The sequence below is a fragment of the Apis cerana genome, linkage group LG1, assembly GCF_029169275.1.
Source record: "Apis cerana isolate GH-2021 linkage group LG1, AcerK_1.0, whole genome shotgun sequence".
In the NCBI taxonomy this organism is placed as follows: Eukaryota; Metazoa; Arthropoda; class Insecta; order Hymenoptera; family Apidae; genus Apis; species Apis cerana.
This window is the reverse complement of record NC_083852.1, coordinates 6346995-6368817: the sequence shown is the minus strand read 5'-3', so window position 1 is coordinate 6368817 and position 21823 is coordinate 6346995. Positions and strand designations below refer to the sequence as shown.

At 34.5% G+C, this 21823-nt stretch overlaps 1 long non-coding RNA gene across 1 annotated transcript; it reads right to left on the bottom strand.

Annotated features, from left to right (window-relative positions):
* Nucleotides 1-2525: 2525 nt before the first annotated feature.
* On the bottom strand, nt 2526-4567 carry LOC107994895 (uncharacterized). Its single transcript, XR_001765426.3, has 6 exons — nt 4195-4567; nt 3901-4034; nt 3694-3811; nt 3438-3574; nt 3004-3359; nt 2526-2891 (listed from the first exon to the last, which is right to left on the bottom strand). It is a non-coding gene; the product is annotated as an uncharacterized LOC107994895 (long non-coding RNA).
* Between the last annotated feature and the right edge of the window lie 17256 nt (nt 4568-21823).

Here is a 21823-nt window from a genome sequence, read left to right as displayed (position 1 = left end):
TTATATTCATCGTTGAAAGAAAGATTCGCGTGGAAAGTATCGATTCGATGATATCTCGAAAAGCCCACTTTTCAAACGCTTTTGTTCCACCGAACACGATTTCTCGACTCGTGTATATATATATACATCATTGAGAGAGAAAACGGTGCATGTTCGATCGACGATAAATGAGAATATATCCGTTTGTCATTTGCCTGTTCCCTTGTCTTCTCGGCGCACATAATAACGCGCATAATTCCGCCATAAATTATCGGCCGGATATATTCTAATTCCGCTGCGTGGGTAAAACAGTTATTATTGCGGGTTCGCGGCTCGGTATTGTGAAGCTCGGTCCGCTCGCTGTTCGAGAGGATGGGTTGGAAACGTGTGTGATGCCGTATGGGACACGTTCGAGCCTGGAATAATTTATTACAGCTTTCTTAAAAAACGATGCTGGGATTCCAGCTGGTGAAGCGTGCGTATAAACGAGGATTGATTGCATCCTCTTGGTACGCGTACTTGAGAGAGAGATTGTTTAAAACCGAGATACGATGATTACGGGGCCCGATCGGCCCTCCACGTGTGCGAAACGATTATTTAAATGTCACATTCATGTGCAGACCAAGTTGATTTTCGAGTCTACCGGTTTCGAATATCCGTTTGTACGATCCACTTCGTGCGCTTATGATAACCGAGAGAGGTTATGATATGCTTTTGAACCGAATGAGAATGTAATGCAAGTTTAATTGATTGAGCTCGAATGGTATAAAAACAGGATAATTTTGTTGAAGAAAGATATTATTATCAAGTGATGATATGTATTTTCAACGTTTAATTTTTACGTATTTCTACTTTTCAACTTATAAATTCTCCTTCTCTCCGTGGTATTCCAAATATCAACTATCACTACTTAATTTTGTACATAGAATAGAAAGTACAATAGAGTTGACGATGATTCAAATTGAGTGTCGAAAAATCCATTGTTAATTTTCACTTCTTATATTCTAATTTTAACCAAATTTTCGACAAATACACGATGCACAATTATCGATTAATTCTCAAACTAGCTAACAAAAGTGTCGAGTCGATAGTTACTTTATTTACACGTACAGATCCCACTCGATACACTTTATTTTCGTAATCGCTAACCACATTATGTCCCCCTCTCTCTATATCACGCGCAACTTCCCATCCACCATCCATACTAGAGTAACTTCGCAACGTTCCTCGTATCTATCTCGAGGAGAAATAATCACCGTCCAGTGAGTGATTAATAACTCGACTAGTTCTTCGGCCGGTCGGCCATTTCCATCATTGTTTCGAGCTCCGGTTAACCATTTAATAGACGGGGAAGCCGCGTGGGCTTATCTGGATCGTGGCGTTCCATTGAGAGGCGAGCACAATGGCATTGAACGATCCTCGCGATCAATTAAATATCACCGGTATAAATATGAGTTAACGAAGGCCGGAGATCGGTCCTGGATCCGGATCGATAAATCGCGACGCGGTGTCGGTCCGCCTCAACGCCGAATTGATCACTTTCGTAACGGCGTTGTCTACACGGGGAGAACTTGTATAATTGGCCCTGATAAATTACATTTTGTTCGTTTTTATTACAACCGTCCAATCTTTTCTTTTTATTTATTTATGATCTTTATTTAAACAGCGAGAACGGACAAAAAATGTCTCGCTGTACGTGAAGATGGAAAACGAGATTTGCTTTGTTTCGCGTGTGGTGAAGTTTAAATAATTGAAAATTTGTTATTGCGGTATTGTGTTACTTGATCGTTCTAATGGGATTGTTGCATTGTTAAAAATATTGGACCAGTGTTGTGTGTTGATGATAGATCAGTTTATTGTATAGTGTATAATCAAAAAATATCGAAATTATTGTTCTGCAATTGTCTACTCGAATTGGAAACGATTGTATTTGTAACATTTAGAAGCGTTACGAATCGTATATTTCTAATATTTCTACAATTTTTATTTTGTCAAAATTGTTATATTTATCATCTTATATCTCTTTATATAGCCAATAGCTTAGTTAATATCTCCGTACATTGCATTGCTAGAATACTCCTATCGAATAGCATAAAATTGTATACTACAAATCTAAACAACACTATCCTATATTATTGCATCATTATCGATCGATGTGGTTTCTAGATATGGTCCTAGTGAAAATGATTGGTTTACAGTTTTCAATTACAAATAGTTATTGCTGATGGAAAGTAATATTGTTTCTTGTTATAAATCGCTTTATAGGTTACCTGTAATAATTCTCGCGAGTGTGAAATTGTAAATGATTGGTGAAGTTACGTTGGGAACGTGGGTGAGGTTAAACAACGGGTTCGAGAATGATTGCACGAATGAGGTAAAAGTCGTTTTATTTCTTTTTCCTGATGGATGTGATATTACGTTTGTAATTGACTTGAATGCCTAGATATACCTAGTAGAATAATCTTTGTTCAGTGTAAATGACACAAACAAATAGAGAAATTGATTAATTACATGGAATGAGGATAATTGGATCTTAATGTATTAAAGTTAATATAAACTTAATTGTTAGATTTCAAAACTCATGTCAGATTCATAAAGTAATGATAATAGCATCTAATCTCTTTTTGCAAAAAATTATTTTCTTATTTTTACGTTTCATGAATTCAATTGTATTAATCAAATAAAAATAAATTCATATATACAATAAGAAATTATAAAATCCATTTTATCCAAGAGTTTCGAAGAATTTTTATATTTTATCCTTGATACATATATTTATTAATTAAAAAAATTAAAATAATAATCATTTAATTTTAAAAACTCAAATAACCATATTCGTTGTTTTCACAGAACCTAATTTCGTGAATTGCCTCAAGAATAATCGATCACAACATAATATCGTTTCTCCAGATCTGTGGAAAATAAAAGAAAAAAAAAATGAAAAAAAAGAAAGAGGGTTAATACCACGGGTCGGTTATTCGATGATATTTTAATTCGAGGTTATTAGCGGTAATTTTATTTTACCATATAAAGTAGTGGGTTCCATTAGTACTGTAATTGTGGTCGGGGTCTCGTTACACAGACAACCAATTCACCGTGTCTTCTTCGTCTGGCCGCTTATGACATTCTTGTTACTCTTTTGACGAGGAAGAAGAAACGTGTTCTTCATCTCCCATCGGGACTCGAACGGTCCCCATTGGTGCCTTCTTGCGCTCTTGCCGCGCTTAAAATCCAGCTAACCTAGGTCCCCGTCAAGCGTGACGGGACTACGATGAATGGGACAAGGGTCTTCTTCCTCGTCGCCGATGAATGAGACAACAGTCGTACACTTTTCTGCCTCGACTTCTTGGGAACTGGTCGACGTTGATACTCGTTAAGCCCTATCGTATATTACAGAGTGCTTGGAATCAGCCAGGAAACGTACAGTAACTCACGAAAGTATTAGAACAGTATCTTACCATGAGAAATTTGATTAACTCAAATAATGATTTGTATGTATATAAAATATAATAAATTATTGATGGAAATTTAAAATTCATTCTCAAATTTTTAGCATCTCTTTTTTTTATGTTTTTGCATAAAAATATTTTTTAACCTAAAAATTAAATTTTTTATATTTCACATTATTATAGATTTATATTTAAAAATATACTAATTATAATTTAGTAGAACACTTTAAGTCTAATATGCATGTTTTTATTGTATTCTACTTACAAACATTTGAATAATTTCTTGAGCTACTGGGTACGTTACTGATATCTATGTTTACACATGGCGTTTTGTGTTTCCTTGAATTTACACGGTTCGGTGTCCGAATACAAAAGAAATAAAACTGGAAGATAAATAGCCATAATTATTGTCATATTTTAGCGGTAATGAAAATACGATGAAGTAATTAAGTAAATGGATATGTATAATTACTCGAGATGTTGAAAATAAGGGTTTATGGATGTGGACATTGCAGTCGTAATGGTTCCTGAACTTGTACGAGTTATGATTCTCATTTTAATTCTGGTTATTTTACTTGATTTTATGAATTCATCATATCATCATTCCTGTTCAAAACATTTTTTAATTCAATTCATATCTTATTTCGATTCTATTTTAATATATTATTTCTGTTATATTACATCTATTCGATTCAATAATTCGAATGTTAGGTTATTTAACGTACAAAACTTGAACACTATATTCAATGACGAAATAAACTTTTACCATGTATTCCAATTTTCTCTATATCCAAATTAAGAACTCGTCTATGTGAACTTTACAAAAAACAACCTGGATTGATCTGTAATTCACTACAGATCAAAGATTCTCGAAAGTGTTCCATTCGTCGAAAGATCGAGGAATATACCGTCATTAGCCGTTAAAAACATCGGCGCCAAACACTCCTAATCTCGGTTACGTGACTGAACGAATGAATGAGCCTTCGTCCCGGTATTATACCTCTCGAGGGTACCACTTAGAAAGACGGGAGAACGAGTATGCTATCAGTGTCCTGATTCTGGCAAAAAAGCCAGGAATAACGCGGCTGGTTGGCGCTGCCGGTTCTTCCTTGCGATCAACAATGGCGGTCACGTGTGTCGCGGCGCTTCGTTTTGTGCGCATGTGCACTCTTTCCCTCCCTCTCTTTCTCTCTCTTTCTCTCTCTTCATCTTTGTGTCTCAACGTTTATATGTATGCGTGTTGTGTGTGTCGCATAGTCGTGTCGTTGGTAGCCGACAAGATCCCATAGACGGTGCGACGGGGGTTGTAGGAAGGGGTTAGAGGCACGCATGAATGGAAGGTTCATTCATGTGGTCGGCTTTCCTCGTACACACGTCGCCGCCGACTGCCTCCGCCTTCTACTTTTGTTTCTATCGTCGAGCATCGATGTACGCGCGCGCGCGCGCGTTCCTCGTCGAACAATACGCTCATTTCAATCCCGTGTTGCATCAGTGTCCCTCTATCGTTCGCTTGAGATTTATATGCGCCATTGTTGACACGACGATTCGATCGTAATCGAGATATCGATAGTACTAAACGTGAAATTAATCGATACGGTATTTGATGTATTTTATCATAATTTTGTATTTAACTAGAGTCAAATATTCGATTAAATTTCGAATAAAGATTAGATTAATATGATTCTCATACTTTGAATAATTAATTCTTTTAGTTTTGTTGAGTTTCATAATTTGAATAAATTTCGATCATGATTGAGATACTAATGTGGAATCGATTGATATTTCGAAATCTCGATTTACATTGCGGCAACAAAAAATATTTGTCTTCTAGGTAATCCACCAAGTAATTTGCATAGTCGTCAGAGGTGAGAAAATCTCTCATGGTTAACTTCTATTCTTATAAAATTTAAATTATCCACATACTTCAATCCATTTAAAAATCAGATAAAATTCGATAAAATAGACAGAGTGTATTTTCGTTAAAAAATTTCGAAAATTTTTCGTCTAAAATGCGAACAAACAAGATCAGATACTTTATTTCGCTTTCCCCTTACAACTTCGAACCGGCGATCGTGTTTCACCAGATAAGCAAACGCAACTAATAACTTTCTTCCTTAAAGTCTAAACGGTCAATCACCATAAATTATCACTTTCTATTCGCGTGCAACGTCTAACTCTGCTGGTGCGCGCACTCGAGATCGCGACATATGCAAATTAAACGCTTCATTCTCGAAACGCAATTAAGCGTGAACCGAGGGCGTTACAAATGAAACGGTCGCAGTGAGAAACCTATACTATTCTTCGATTCTCTATATCGAGATCATGGACTTTCTAATCGTTTTAATTATCTTAAGAATTTTTTTATTTCGCAATCGAAGGAAAAATCTCTCGTTTCAACGACAATTATAGGCCTCTTGCGAGAAACTTTGTGTAATGTAAATGACTAGAAGATCGGTATGTACGTGTGATCTCTGTTAGAGATCATCTTTAACAATGGCTTCCACGTCGAAATAACCGCGCGACAACGAGGTTCCTCAATTCTCAGTGACAATCTGGAGGCAGGAACTCGTGAATCAAGGATCGTGAGTCAGATAATATTGTAATAATCATTGTAACGATAAATATATGGATATGTACAGGATCGTTCTTGGATAGTATTCAATTTTTGTTTGCAAGTAATTTTAACAAACAAAGATTATAATATGAATATCTATAAATTATATTATCCTGAAAAATTAAAAATTTTTGTAATAATATAGAATTTTAACTAAGTCTCAATTGAGCTATAAAATAAATTAAATTCACTTACTTAAACGAGTTCACATAAATGGAATAAACGTTTCTTCCACGTATCCCATAAATTTCAAATCGTTTGAAAGAGTTATCTGTGGAATAAATAACTTTGTTACAACGCATAATCTCGGAGAAGCAATAAATATAGATTATTTGAATATTAAGAATATATTTCGCAAAATGTAAAAAGTTGGATCATATTAATGAGTTACAGAATTATCGAATTTCTTCTTATACAATATTCAGTCCTCGTCTGAAACACTCGATTCATTCATCAAACATTTCTTCCACGTATTCCCATAAACCTCGAACGATAATCCAATCCTTCCATTTCCTCAGAATCACCCTGTACGACACGCATACAAGAGCGAGGAGTGGGGATAAATAAATGGTGGGTCGGATCGTTTTATATCGAGCTGCTATCTCGACCTTTCTTTCTCATCCATAGAAGGTTCGTCTTATATGGAATAAGGGCTGCACATGTTCGTGTACGTATTCATATAAGATCGTTTCCACGTCGAGGGATGCAAACGCATCTATCTTTCTTGGTTACGAGCGAAACTTAAGTACTCGAGCTGTTTGATGAATGGACCGCAGGACATGACGCAGCACGTGGGTGGAATTACAGACGATCCACGAGCCACGTTATTGGAAACATGGTAAACGATCTACGATCGTTTGAGAGATACGTTTCAACGGTAAAGTTCGGATACGTCGTAAAATCTACGTGGAAAAGTTGAGAGACTCGTGATGTTTGATTCGGTGGAAAAATGTTTGGAGAAAGTGTTCCTCTTGAACTTTGATATTCATATGATGTGTTGAATATTAATTTGTACAGGAAGAGAAGAGAATATATAGTATATCTTTTTTTTGTGAAGATTAAATTTCTATTTTATTAATTTTCTAATTTATTTTTATGCTTTTTTCAAACTCAAATACTTTATTCATCATATTATACACAAACCTAACCTAACCTAAGTCACACAGTACAAAAATATATCCAGATTTTAATTATGTATAATGTTTTAAATCAATTAACTAGATTGAAAAATCGGTATATTTTAATAATTCTTGATCAAATACTATCAAAAAATAGAAAAAGTAAAGTTAGAAAAAAAACGACGGCTCAAAATCAAGTTTACTTTTTCACTGATCGGAACACTCAGGACGCGAAAGGAACGAAAGGAAACAAAAGACGTATGCGCATGCGCAGTTGTATGTTATCGAAATATAAACGAAGGAACGAACGGAATAGCTGGAATAGTGTCACGCGGCATTAAGCAGTCGGGAAGATTTGCGATCGATGGCGCGTATTACTAGGTTCGATTTAAAAGAAGAGAAAGTCACTTATCGTGGGGATTAAACGGGGCAAATTGTTGCGAATCACCATTCCCTTTAACGATCCAATAAAATTCTACTCCCCACTGTACTCTTCATTATCCCGCTTCACCGATGAGATTATACTACCGATGCTCATGCGTATCTCCCCGAAGACATAAACCTCTATTTACGATTATAGTGGCAAGAAGCCGCGATATCTTGCGTATAAATTCCTTTGTTTTTGCGTTTCGGCATCCATCGTGTTCCGACTTCTCTTCTTATTTACGATTTTCACCAGGTTCTTACTGTTTTTACCCAACCCATGTTATTCCAATGCAATTATACCAGGGTTTTTGGCAATTGCGCGTTTTCAGTTTTTTTACTCGTCCGGTGACGAGTATTAAATTCCGCCACTTTCGAATTAATATCGGATACGATTATTTTCACATTTCGCTTTTTCTAATTTTCGTTTATTTTTTATATCTTTTTATTTTATCCTATTTACCCTATTTTTATTTCTTTTATAAATATGAAATCGATTTTCTTATTTCCATCCCTCGTTTCTTGGTGATATTTTTCCGCAACTTTTCAACGGCGAGACACCACAATCTCCACAAAGAGGCGCATAACAAACTTCTTTTCACGTGTCGAGTGTTCGTGCAGAAGAAACGAGGAATGTTTACGAGATTCTCTCTCTTTTCCCGGCTCCGCTGGCCTCTTCTAGGAATGTACGAGGCAGCCACCGCGCGCTTCTCCAAGTCGCCACGAGTTTTCTCGAGTTCCGACTCCGATCTTATTTGTAGAGGCAGCTATTATCTTCGAAAAACGCGGCTGAATAATGTCCGGGTTGGCGATGCGCCGGTGGAATACGATGTTTGATGAATGAAGGCGAAGAAGAAGAAGCCGGTGGTGAACCAGACGGACAGGGTCTGGCTCGCTTCCTCTTGAATGGGGAAGAGCCGGAGGAGACGACGGCCGCCTTTTTAAAACTCTCGATCCCGCGTCGTTAGCCACCGATAATTCGTTCGCTCGTTTTCTCCGTATATGGCCGGCCAACGAATCGAGTTAACTCGTATTTATTCCCTGTTTCTTGCCTCCCTGTTGCTTTATGATGCCTATCCTCGTGTCGTGTAATTATTAATTCCCCGGGCAAAAAGAGATTTTGACTCGCTTCGTTTTCGGCCGAGGTGTCCGTGAAATTTGTATCCTCGTGTTCGTCGTGGAATAAAATTTAATAGGCTCTTGTACACTTGTACATATATATATATATATATATATATATATATATATATATATATCTCGAAGGAAAGAATCGTTGAATCTTAGTAATGAACGTGAACCTTTTCGATTCTGGAAAGTGATGAGACTTGAGAGTAATTTTTCTAGATTGAAATGGTGAATTTTCGAATTCAAAAAAGCTTTTAAAAAACTTGAAAAATTTTTCGTATTGAACTATATGGATGGGTCAGAATATATAATACATGTATTATTAATGGAATATAATAGCAAAATAAACTACGAGTTTCTTTTTTCGTCTTCTCCACCTATAAAAGTATTCCAAAGTAATAAATATCGAAATATACAAGATGTCGAAAGATGAAAAACGATCGAATTCGAAATATCAAATGAATTATTAATTCAATTAAAAAAAAAAAAGAAATACAATCATGCACAACTCTATAAAAAATCATGCTTATCTCTAATCATTAATCCTGCGAAACAAGTGACGCGGTTCGTTAAAAATAATAATCGTTCGTTTCCGTTCCATTATCCGGTTAATTGTAGTACGTTAGCCGATTCTCTGAAATTTTACGAGTTAACATCGAAACATCTGTAAAAGGATTATTCCGATTTGCACTCTAATTTCTCCATTCCCAAGGTCCGCTTCTCCTGCCCCATGATTCACGAGTGGCAATTATATTCGTTAATAACATGTTACAACAATCGCTTCATGAATATTTCCTCGTTTTCTCGTCTCATCAAGGATATATTCCTTGATCAGTGAGCAGAACCAGATACCGGCAAGGCTTGTCCACCGCGTTTTTTCACCCACGATATAATGTTGTTACACCGTTTTTCTCTTTCTCCCTCTCTCGTGTCAAACATTTCCCCCTCTCTTTGCATCCGCGTAGCGATTAATAATCATTTATTGACTCGGGAACTGTTCACTCCCACGCGTGACTTCCACGAAAGCACCGCGGTTTCAGATGACACCTGGTGATTTACAAACCGGCTGGGTTTATTTAATAACGCGAGAGGCTAGGGTATGAAAGGTACCCGGAAGATCGTTCGATGAAAGATATCGAGGGGTTCAACGGCACTTCGAATCGGTTGGTATTCTAGAGATAGGCATAGCGGCGAGCTAACCTATCGTTCTTCCGCCAAAAACAGATATCTCTTAAGCTCGAGTTCTCACCGAAGCAATGAGAAAAATTGTTTTTTTTTCCCCCTTTAAGTTTAAGATTTTTCGCAGCCTTAAACTTAAAAGTTTGTTGAATTATTATAAGAATATATAAATTTCTTTAAATTCGAGTCGATTGTATTTCGAAGCCAATATGGCGGACTATTGGTATTCTGGTAAAACTAGAAGCTTTAAGCTGGATTCTCATTGAAGTAGTAAAGAGAACTTTTTTTCTTTGAATTTAAAAAGCTTTAAATTATAACGTAATTAGTTAATATTATAACGTAAGAAAGTTTGATCAAATTTTAGAGGGATTTCATATTTTTACATTTGTTGAAATCGGCCATTTTACATTCAGGAAAAAGTTAATATGATCTTATGAAAAATTGATTATGAAAAAATTATTTAATATAAACGAGATTTAAGGATCGATGAACATGAAAGAAAGATTTTTGCATATGTAGCTTTCATTACAAATGTAGCTTTGTAAAATTCAAAGTTTCTAATTATATTGCTTTGCTTTATAGGACAGTGAATTTATTGCTTCAATGAGGATGCAGCTTAACACCAATTGCATGCATTTCAGAGCGATATTTAGTTATCTTTTTTAAATTTTTCTCGTTCGAAAAAATATGCATAAATATTCGACACACAACAAACGTGTAAACCTTTGGAATCTTATTTTCCATCATTGTTTTCTGAAACAGTCAGATGATGATGATAATATATGTTTATGGAACATGTATATTAATGCATAATGATCTTTTTTTGTTCGATTGTAATTTCATACTTAAAAATTATTATCACATTTAACATTTGTGCTAACGTCGTTAAAATTATTATGTAAACGACTAACTACATCTTTTTAAATTTACGCGATATAACTCAAATATTTATGCAATTCTTAGGTAAGAAAATACCAGTTTTAGATGAATAAGTTTAGACGATAATTTATTTAATTGCGTTTTAAAATTACGATATTTATAAAGTAATTGCAGTAATTTTAAAGATAAACGACTTCCAATGTTAAAATAACGACTCTCTTCAAGAACTATATTTCTTCGTTTTTATTTTATTACGTACGAGGACATTCATCTTGCATCCTAACCTAAAACACTTATCTATCTATTTCTTTACCTCACTTACAGCGAATAATTTCATCAAAATCCATTCACCAATTCCTATTATTTTCTATTCCCCTTTCCCAATTTTATCATTTCATATGTATCTTTTTCTTATTTTTTTTTTTTAAATTATATCTCCCATAGAGAAAATATATAAACCAATCGATCAATATGAAAAGCAGTATAGATAAATTATTCGTGGGACGAATAAAGAATGCACTTGACATTTATTCTGCATAAGTTCAATGAATTTTTATACATAATAAGAATTCCCACTATCATTGTCATATTTACTACGCAACACTCAGATGACGCGTTCGTCTTCATTGCGAATACACCGCGTTACGTAACCTCAACATTTCTTATAACCTCGAATATCCATATGCATAGAAACCTTCGAAAAAATCATTTTGCACAAATTGAGAATCCACGAGTCGAATTAATCTTCCCTATACACGTTTTCCTCTATAACAGGCCGTTCCCATGTAACTTTCTCTCGCTCGAACTCTTCGAATTCCCGAAAAGTAATCGATCGTTCTCCCTCTGTCGATTGTACACGAGCGCTATCTGCCGGTACGATCTCGTGATTAATTAAGATGTACGTCCGTGTCAAAGCGCGCTGGGGCGCGCGACAAAGAGCCGGCGCTATTGCGAAATCCCTTTTCTGGTCAATTTAATATTTTCGCTCCTTTGTGGAGGATGGCTTACCAAACGCGCTAGGTGATTAATGAACGTTCCGAGAATGAGAAAGTTCGATGAACGTGGGTATGCAAATCGTTCCGTTGGAGATAAAACGCCCTTTTTTGGGAGAGGCTGGAATCTTGGGAGCGTAGATTCTATGGTAGCAGGTATTCGAGGCGTGGGCCGATCGATTCTCTTTGGATCAGGGCGGAAGATTCCCGCCATTTTTTCTTCGTTCCTTTCGACGATAAAAATTTGGATTATTTCATCGAGAAGGAAAGAGTTCCTATTTTTTAAATAGGATTAGAATTGTCAATAGATGGATTATATTTCTGGGAAGGATCTTTATTTATCATAAAAATTTCTCCATCACTTCGAAATTGAGATTACACATCCTACATCGCTCTAATTCGTACAATATCTTTCGTTTCGTCATCGAGTCGAAGACTCTTCCATCTCACGACCAAGAAAGGGTGATCCATCATTCGTCGAGGAAAAAGACCTCGGTTGTCGAGTAAAATATAGCTCGAGCAGGTGTAATGGTTGCCCAAGAAATAAAATAGTCGAGTAGATTAACGCAAGATAAAGCGCGATTTCATCATCTTGATTCACGCTTCTATGGGAGGAAAAACAATAATTGCGCGATTGAATATCGTCTTTTTTAAATTCCAGTACGTGGAACAATATCGAATATTGTTTAACCGCGAGGGAAAGATCGAAGATCGACGCAACGACTACGGGTAGGCGAACTCGTTACGACGTCTCATTAGTCAATGCCCGGCCGATTCGCGAAGTAAAGCGAAATTTTGCCACGAAGACAAGGTTAAATAATGGATGGATACTTGGAAAGATTGGTGGTAACGAGGTATTTTTAAAAAAGATACGGATGCGTTGAAAAAGATTTTTATCTAAGAGATATAATTTTATCTCTCGACGTTTAAACGTGGATGTAGATACAATTGTGTGGAAAAATTTTACATTTTTTTTTAATACTGCGATATTTATGCCTTAAAAAAGAAAAAAAAATAAAAATTTTTATTTGAATATTATTCGTTGCTTAAATACATACATATTTGTTATTTATGTAAAAATATGTATTTGCATATTTCGTAGACTCATAGACTCATTTAATTATAAATTTAAAGTAGTATACGATTACTTCATTTTACGTGTTCAATTCTAATTCGATACAAAACTTAACAAAACTTAATAAAAACATTAGTTAAAATATTCCAGAATTATTCTTAAATCTAGGAATATATCCTAGACGCAGGTTTCACGGTATTCCTTTTATAACTATCATTATTTATACCACGAGGTAAAACACCAAGTGCCAATGCTAAGAATAAACAATTATATTTCGCATTAAGAACACGATCTCTTAACAAAACTAAATCCCTTTCCATACGCTCGTTCTTCATTCGGATTCTAAAGAAAGATAAAAAAAAGAAAAGAAAAAAGAAAAGGGAAGAAAAAAAAATTCACGTCATCGTTTACGTTATACAAACAAAGGAAATGGTAAATCATTCCACGCAACTCCCCCCAGTACGGTATAATTCGCAAAAAAGCCTGCAATCAATCAAACTGGTAAATATTAAGCAGTTTCGTTTTAAAAGTAAAAGTTGCGCTGCAAGGTGGTTTAACGCAGTCGTATTGAAATTTATTTAAATCCGTGGTCCACGGGAGGATAAGGCATTGACAATACTTGGGCCGAGGCTAACCTCATCCGCCAAGTAGCTTCTTAAAATTGTTTCTGTCCAACCTTTTGATTAATGACACGGTAGTTCCAGTTTATTCACGATACCACGTTTAATTGTGCCTCTCCTTTCAACGATGGAGGGCTCCCAGTTTGCATAGGTAAAACAGTTTATTTCCCCTCTGGAGAATAATGAGCGTACGTCTGGCACTGCCATTTACGAAGCATGGTATACCGTGATCGATGCTATTGGCACGTACGCGTATTTATCTTCGACGAAAGAGTTCGAACCGTCATTTTTAATTAAGAGAACTCGTCCTCCCCGTTGCCTCTCATTTGGTTATCAATCGAACCGATCGATTCGTAATTACGTGGGCAGAACTAGTTTTATATTCGACAACTACATCCTGGCTTCTCTCGATGCTTTTTGTGAACGCCTTTTATGGCGGTGCGCGCATGCGTCGAGCTTTCAAAGAGTGCAAGGTGTCGCCCCAATCGTCCTGTTAATATGGGACTCTTATGGGAGATTTTACTCCAGCAAGTTGAAGATAATTTTTTTTTCCCTTTTTTCAATCAAGAATTTTCGCTCCTTCCACATAAACATATAAAGTAATTCAGTTATTTTTGATATTAGTGGATCGATCAACAATTTTTTTATTATAAAGATAAAAAAGATAATGATTGCAATGAATTTTTCTTGTCTTATAGAAGAACGGGAGAATATTCTAATATCTTCAATTTTTGCGGAAGAATTATATCTAATCAAATCGAGATCAAAATTAAATAAGAATTTTAATCAGAGATTCGTATATTTATTCTCTCCAGGTTTCCAATTTCGCAAGAATCATAGACATTTAATCTTTCATTTCAAATACCATTTTCGACTAGCTTCGCTTCTGTATATTTTAAGAAACTCAGATTGTTACGCGATTCCAAAAAAAAGCGTATCTTACAGATCTAAAAAAAAAGATGCGAACGTTTCTGCCCAAAAAAACTTATTCCTATTACCTAATCACGAAAATTTCCACTAAAATTCTACGTTTCTGCCGGTCGCATAATGCGTGAATCGTTTGGCTCGACAGACAGATCGTGCAACCACATTTACAAATTACTCGAATTTTACCGATAAACAGACGCATAATGCCGAGAGACGCGAGAGTGGCGTGCGTGGGTGCCAGTATTTTCGTTCTAACCTAATTCAGTAGTTCTAGAGTTACATGGTGCCTTCCTAAATATAAAATCTAGCGCGAGCTTCGTTATAAAATGTTCGATATTTTGCGCGTTTGCCTTCTTTTTTTTTTTTTTTTACGCGAAACGCTATACGAGAGTCATCGAGAATAGTCTCCTAGATGAAAGATATATCCTCTAAAGATATAGAATTTAAATGAATTCCTCGATATAAAACTGGTTGTGGATGGAACAAATAAAGAAGGGGGAGGGGGAAAGAGGAGATCAGGTACGGTATCTCATTTTTCCACATCTGTTACGGATATCTTAATTGCAAATGTTAGAAAGATATTCCTTTCTATTTTGTTCCAATTTGTGTTCCTTCATATCACCATAATTTAATATATCAACATAATTTTATGATAATGAGATTTTGGAAATCTTAAGTTACAAAATAAGTTGAAAATAAAATTAGAAAAGATAAAATTGTATATAGCTATATCGGAGTAGTCGTAAATAAAATTGCTTCATCTTTTGATTCGAAGGATATTTTAAATTTTATCACACTTACATCGCTATCGTTATATATATTTCACATATCGCGTTAACTTGATGTATTCTGTGATGAAATACAAATTTAATTTACGAATATAATTTGACATTTATTTGTTTCACAACGAGACGATATAATTTCCACGATTATCTTTCAATTTCAGAAGAAGCGATTTTTACTAACTTTAAATATCTTTTTTAAACTTATCCAGTTAGAGATAATGTTCATAATTTATCATGGCAATACTCTAGTTAATATTCGCAAAATATATTCCCATAAACCTTTTCTTCCTTCCTAAAAAAAATAAATACAAGTGTCAGTCACACGAACAAGCCATTAAGCGTTTCTTTCGATCAATTCGATCAGCCATATTTTCTCGAATTAGCGGGTATGGCGATCGAGCGTGGAGGAAGGGTAAGCTCGATCGCGATCACGAGGCCTCCTTAGAATGGGGGGGCCGCGTTCGAGAGGGATACGGGATCGAAGGTGGGCATCGAGACAAGGGGTGGGAGAATTTCCACATCGAGAGAGCTGCCAATCGCGATCGGCGGGTTTAACCTGTATTCACGATTGCCCATGCATCCAGAGACGGATTGCAACGGTGAAATAATAGTCTTTCTCTCTTTCTCTCTCTCTCTCTTTCTTTCCTCCCGTCTCCCTCCACCTCTCCCACCTTTTAAGCGTGCCTGTCCGCCTATTGACATTTACATTCGGGCATACCAGCCTGGGGGAAAAGTTTTACAAACGTCGTATCTCTCTTTCTTTCGAATCGTCCAATCAAAGTTCCAGAGAAGTGGTTTGTGCAAGTGACACCGGCTGGTATTATACACGATGTGTCCCCTATTCGATCTGTCTCTTTTTTGCCCAGCTTCTTCCAGGGAGATTGTTACCTATCGTCCTGCTTTATGCGAAAAAGATCGCTCGAAGGGCCGTTTCTTCGAACGCCTAAAGCGACGTTGCGGTAATAACTTGTGCGCAGGCGCGCGCGCATGCGTGAATAACGGCGGTTGATAACGAACCGATCGAAAATACTTTAGGGGAATTGAATACTTTTTTGTTATGGATGTTAATACAATGATTCATTTTAAATGCTGGATAGGTGTGTTGAATATAAGTAAGTTACGAGAAATACGAGAATTGAATGTTGAGGATAATTGGGAAACGAATATTTTAGGTTAGAATGATAATAGGATATTTCAATCGGTATATTTAAGATTAATCGTTAAAACGAATTTTTATCAAGTTATTACGTATCACGATACAATCTCATCGTTGTTGCGAAACTGAATGAACTTGGAATTAGTTTTACTCGTTTCGATAGAAAATCGCCCACGTCGATGACACGAGGTTTAGGATGAATTGCGTCACTGCCAAATTAAAAGTGGTATACCTTGAATAGTTTCTCAAAGGGAAAAGCCAGAACAATTTAACGGTATTGGCAATTCAATATATTCCTTTCACAGATTTCTAGATGTGTGGGCGATCCAATTGGCCTAACTGTAAGGTGGCCCATCGGTGGAATACAGGAAATACTTGTTTTCTCTTCTTTAGGCTTAGCAAAGGCGGATTTAGAAACACCTTCGATCGTTCGAATCAACGTGGTTGCTTCGTTTCGTCCATTTCTATTCGAATTTATGCGACAAATTGACGACTCTTTGCTCATATTTTGACAAGATGCAAATATAACAATAGATGATAATACTTTTAATTTGAAAGAATAAAATTAAAAAATCAAACATTCCAAATAACTTGTATTTTATGCTGTCCGTGTTTAATTTTCGAGATATCAGAAATATTTTTAATATTAAATCAATGAAAAATTCAACTAATGGAATCTAAATTCGATATATATATATGTATAAAACTACTATCGATATGTAATACGATAATAAAACGACGAAGGAATATAACGATCTGTTATATATCGTTACAACAGAAACATGGAGCACACACTTCCTAAAGTGAAAGCTATATTCTGTTTTGATGGAAATCGACGTCTGTTTCCTGTGTCGAAACGGAGAAATATTCCTCTCGGCGGTAAATCAACAACATGCCGTGTACAACTAGATGCATGTTATTAAATTTTTATGTTCCATAATGATGCTTGCTTCGACGAAGGGAAAATACGATATGTATCTACGTTATGGAAATTATAACTCCCTCTACTTTACTACATGCGTGAGAGAAATTGACGGTGGAACTCTTCGGAATAATTTTATTTATTCAATAGAATTGAAAGCAAACATTTCATAAGCGATTATATATAATCAACGATGATATCTAATAATCTTTGTTTCATTATGTCGATCATAGAAAAAATTCTTGCAAGAAATACGTGTTCGTGCATACAAATTTGCCATTAAGATATATAATTTTTAATAATTTATTAGAAACAATCTATTATCTGTTTATAATCTATTATAATCTATTTAGAACAATGAGGAAAGTACAAAGATAAAAAATTTTATTGGTTACGTCAGTATTGGGTAAAATGTGTATTTGAAATATTTTCTTAACCTTAAAATCACTTTTGTGTCAATTTGATTATTGACTTACATATATGTATATACATTAAATAATCTTTGAAGATTGTGAAATATACAAAATTTTTATTATATAGAATATTAGCGATTAAGATTGTCTTGAATCGTATGTAAAACTTAACACACTTAAAAAGGATTGGAGAGCGTCAAGCAGTCAGAGTTTTGCATTATCAGATTTACATTCCGTATACCAATACGAATTTGGATTTACTCGAGATCAGAGCCATCAAGGCAAAATCGGTCCACTATGGACTCTCGAAGTGCATAAACAAGTTTTCGACGTATGCCAGTCTGTGTTTATATTATCGAGGATATGTCCTTCGAGTTTGACTCGTATACTCTTTTCATCGGTGAACCGGTTCAAACGCACGTATCTCTCGTCACGTTATTGGATAATTAATACATTGAAGCTATAGTAACTATATCAGAAAATATAATTTTATATATTTTATATATCGATTATCATTCAATAATTATGATCACTTGTTCTAACGAGTTTTAATGAGTTTCAACGCGCAAGAGCTATATCGAAATAAGTTTGAATTTCGAGAAATAAATTACGTAAATATGGTAATAGATAAAGTTGATGAAGATTAACAAGTATGACTATACGTGAATCACTAAAAAAAGATCATAAGAAAAATACCAATTAAATTTTGCATCGTAAGCAATTGTCGAATTAACATAACTTATGATAATGACTTACACTACATAGAATAATTTAGATAATTCATATACGAGGAATTTATGTGGGCAATAAATTTTGAACGAGTAATCATGCAAATGTATATATCTGAATTATTACATTACATCAAAACTAAGGAATTGGAAAAATGGAACCAGGAATAATTTATACCAAATATGAAGAAATCTAAATAAACTGGAAGAATTTTATAAAGATTGTATAAACATCCAGGAATATGATTAGAATCCAATTTGAATCTTCAAATCTTTTGATGATCTAGGCTTAATTTCTTGAGATATTCTGGTTTCAGTAAATATAATCTAACTTTTAAGATCTTTCAATCTGAAGATATTTTAACTTTAGATTTTTGGATGTTTTAATCTTGAAATAATTCATACTTCTGATCTTTTGGTGATTTAATTCTGGTGCTTGTAAGTTTTTAATTCTATGATCTCAAATATGACCTTAGCTTGTAGATTTTAAAGTAGTTTAACTATCATTCTATAAGATTTGAAGTGCTTTAATTTTGATTCTAACATTAAAATAATCTAGTTCTAGTTTTTTATTTATTGATTTTTTTATCTCTTGTGCTCTTAAGATAATTCAATTAATCAAGCCTTGGGATGAGTCAGCTTTGATTTTATAAATCTTATGATGGCATAATTCTTGGAATAACTTATGACAGCTTATTTCTAATTTTTTAATTATAAAATTCTTATCTCTAATCCTATATTCTTGGGATAATTCATCTCTGATATTGTAAGCTTTAGAATTATTTAATCTACTCTAATCTAATTTTCAATCTACAACTTGTAATGATATCATTTCTATATTTTAGAGTCTAATTCTAGTCTCATGTTATTATGAATCTATCTCCAATTCTATCTCCTTAGAATATTTCAATTTTGATATAAATTTTGGGATGAAACTTAACTCAGGTTCTGCAGGTTCTTAATTCTAGCCATCTTTCATAGAACATATATAATTCTAACCATAAAATCCATCTTTAAATCTTTGTTAGGAAATTTCAAGTCTAATATTCTAAAACTTATGACTTAGTTTGACTTTTATACTTTTAAAATAGTTTAAGTTCTCTAGTCTTTTTTATAACTCAAAGATATTTTGATTCAAATCACAGTAATTTCACATTCTAAACTCACTTTATTCTACTTTACTGACTTCTACTCTACATAGAATTATCAAAACTGCTGTCAACAGAGAAAAGATGATGCGTAGACATCTTAGTCGCATATAAATTTGTTCAATATTGTGGAGGCGTATATTATATCCCGCATAGGTTATGCCACCCCGCCTACTTGCACGACGTGTCCCAATACCTGGCAGCGATATGTCAACAACTACTTTCCACTCCTGTGCCACCAGGTTTTATCTGCTACGCTCATGGAACGACATTATGCCGGCCATGGCGACAGACCATGAGCATACAACACGGTTGACAAGCTGCCATTTTAACGTGCGATTACGCTTTTTAATGCGCGTTCGAGCGGAAAGAGGAAACCATTGTGTTGCGCGTGTACGTGCGACAATCGGATTTATTTAATGTTCTCCCTGGATGTTTAAAATATTCTGTCTATTAAAAAAGATTCGTTTCATTTATTTTCGATGATATCGTTTTACTTTCGATCTATATCTCGGTTTATCAATTTTGCGCAGAATTAAATATCGATAATTATCGAGAATAATTAATTCTCTCTTCTTTTTTTTTATCATAATTCATGTGTACATGTTAAAGATAATTTCATCCACTCGTGATTTCTCACAGTCGATTCACATTTGAATATCAACAGCGTATTGCTCTGATTATACTCACCTACGCTTTCTATTCGAAGACAGTAGGTGGTTGCTGTTTTTGAACATCGAGTTCAAAAAGCATAATAAAAATATCTTTGAAATATATGCAAATTATAAACAGAATATCCGTGATCCAATTTTATTCTGGTAATATTATCTAGATAATGTAAGAAAAGCTACGTACGTAGATGTTTTTTTATTGCTCATGCAATCGATATAAGACACAAAATATATTCCAAGCTATTAGCCGTATGACACAACTAGAAAATGTTTGTAGGTATTCGAATCATTTGGCAAACCTGCTGACTGTTAACATCCGTCGTTAATTGCAATTACAAAATCTTCTCGTTAAAAGTAAATTCGTGCTATAAATTTGTTGTCTTCTAAGCGATATATACATGTCTATGTTGAAATGTATCATTATTTTTATTAAATATATCCTCGTCTTTTAAATTACTCTTACTCTTATTCTTTTTATACTTTTCTTTTTTTTTTTTCATAAAAAAAAGCAATGACAGAATATTTTTGGTTACCTCATTTATTAATTAAAATTATTTTATATTCATAATTCTAATTTTAACAACGTGTAAAACAATGGGAAATTCAATTATTACGAGAATTTAATAAAATTATATACAACCAAAATATTAATGTGCAATAAGTACTATATTACACGTAATTTTAAAATAATTTCAAAAATGAAACTTTCAATTCCCAATACTTATCCAATCAAGCATCATACTGGATAATCCACGTAACGTACCAGACAGAATTTCCTCCCTAAACGATCGTACGCGACGTCAGTTGATGAACGCTTGATAGCAGAACGCGTAATAAATCGCATGCATTAACAGATGGACGTCGCGGATGGACGGACGTGACTGAGAAGAGAAGAGATTGCGCGACGTCCGGTGGCACGGTGTGGGAAAGCCGAGATCTCGTGAAGGTTTCAAGGCTCATTAACCCACTAGATAGCGCGTTATGTCGAGAAATAGCGAGTTCGACCGTGGAATATGCGCTTTTGCAGGCGAATATTAATTATGTAACATTTATTCCTTATAAGGATCTATGAATAAATAATTGTTAAACGATACGAAATTCCAGTTTTATTTTATTTAACGAGGATTGTGGAAACGAAAAAGAATTGAAAGTTCATTTCTTTGTAATGATTTTTGCGCGTATGAACGAATCGATACTGTACTATTATTATTGTTATTGTGAGAGATTACAATTAGTGAGAGATTTACAGTTTAAGATAGATTTATGAACTAACAGCATACTATATTTTCAAGAGATCTAAATAGTACATATTTGTTAATCGTGCGCAACATAACCTAACTTCGATGATAAAATCAAAACCAATAGTTTAAGAAACCAATTGAGAATATTAATTCTGTGATCAAGTACAAAAATGGAGATAGTGTCTATTAATTAGAAAAGTAATTCTAATATAATTCTAAGAATTGCGTTATCGCATACTTTTAAACGAGAGTGAAAAAGAATAAGAAAAAATAAATAAGTCGAATATTCTTTGACGAGATATAAAAAGATGTAAAAATTGGTTTGGTAATAAATTTCAGGAAATGATAAGGATATGTTCGCATTTACAATCGAGCAAGT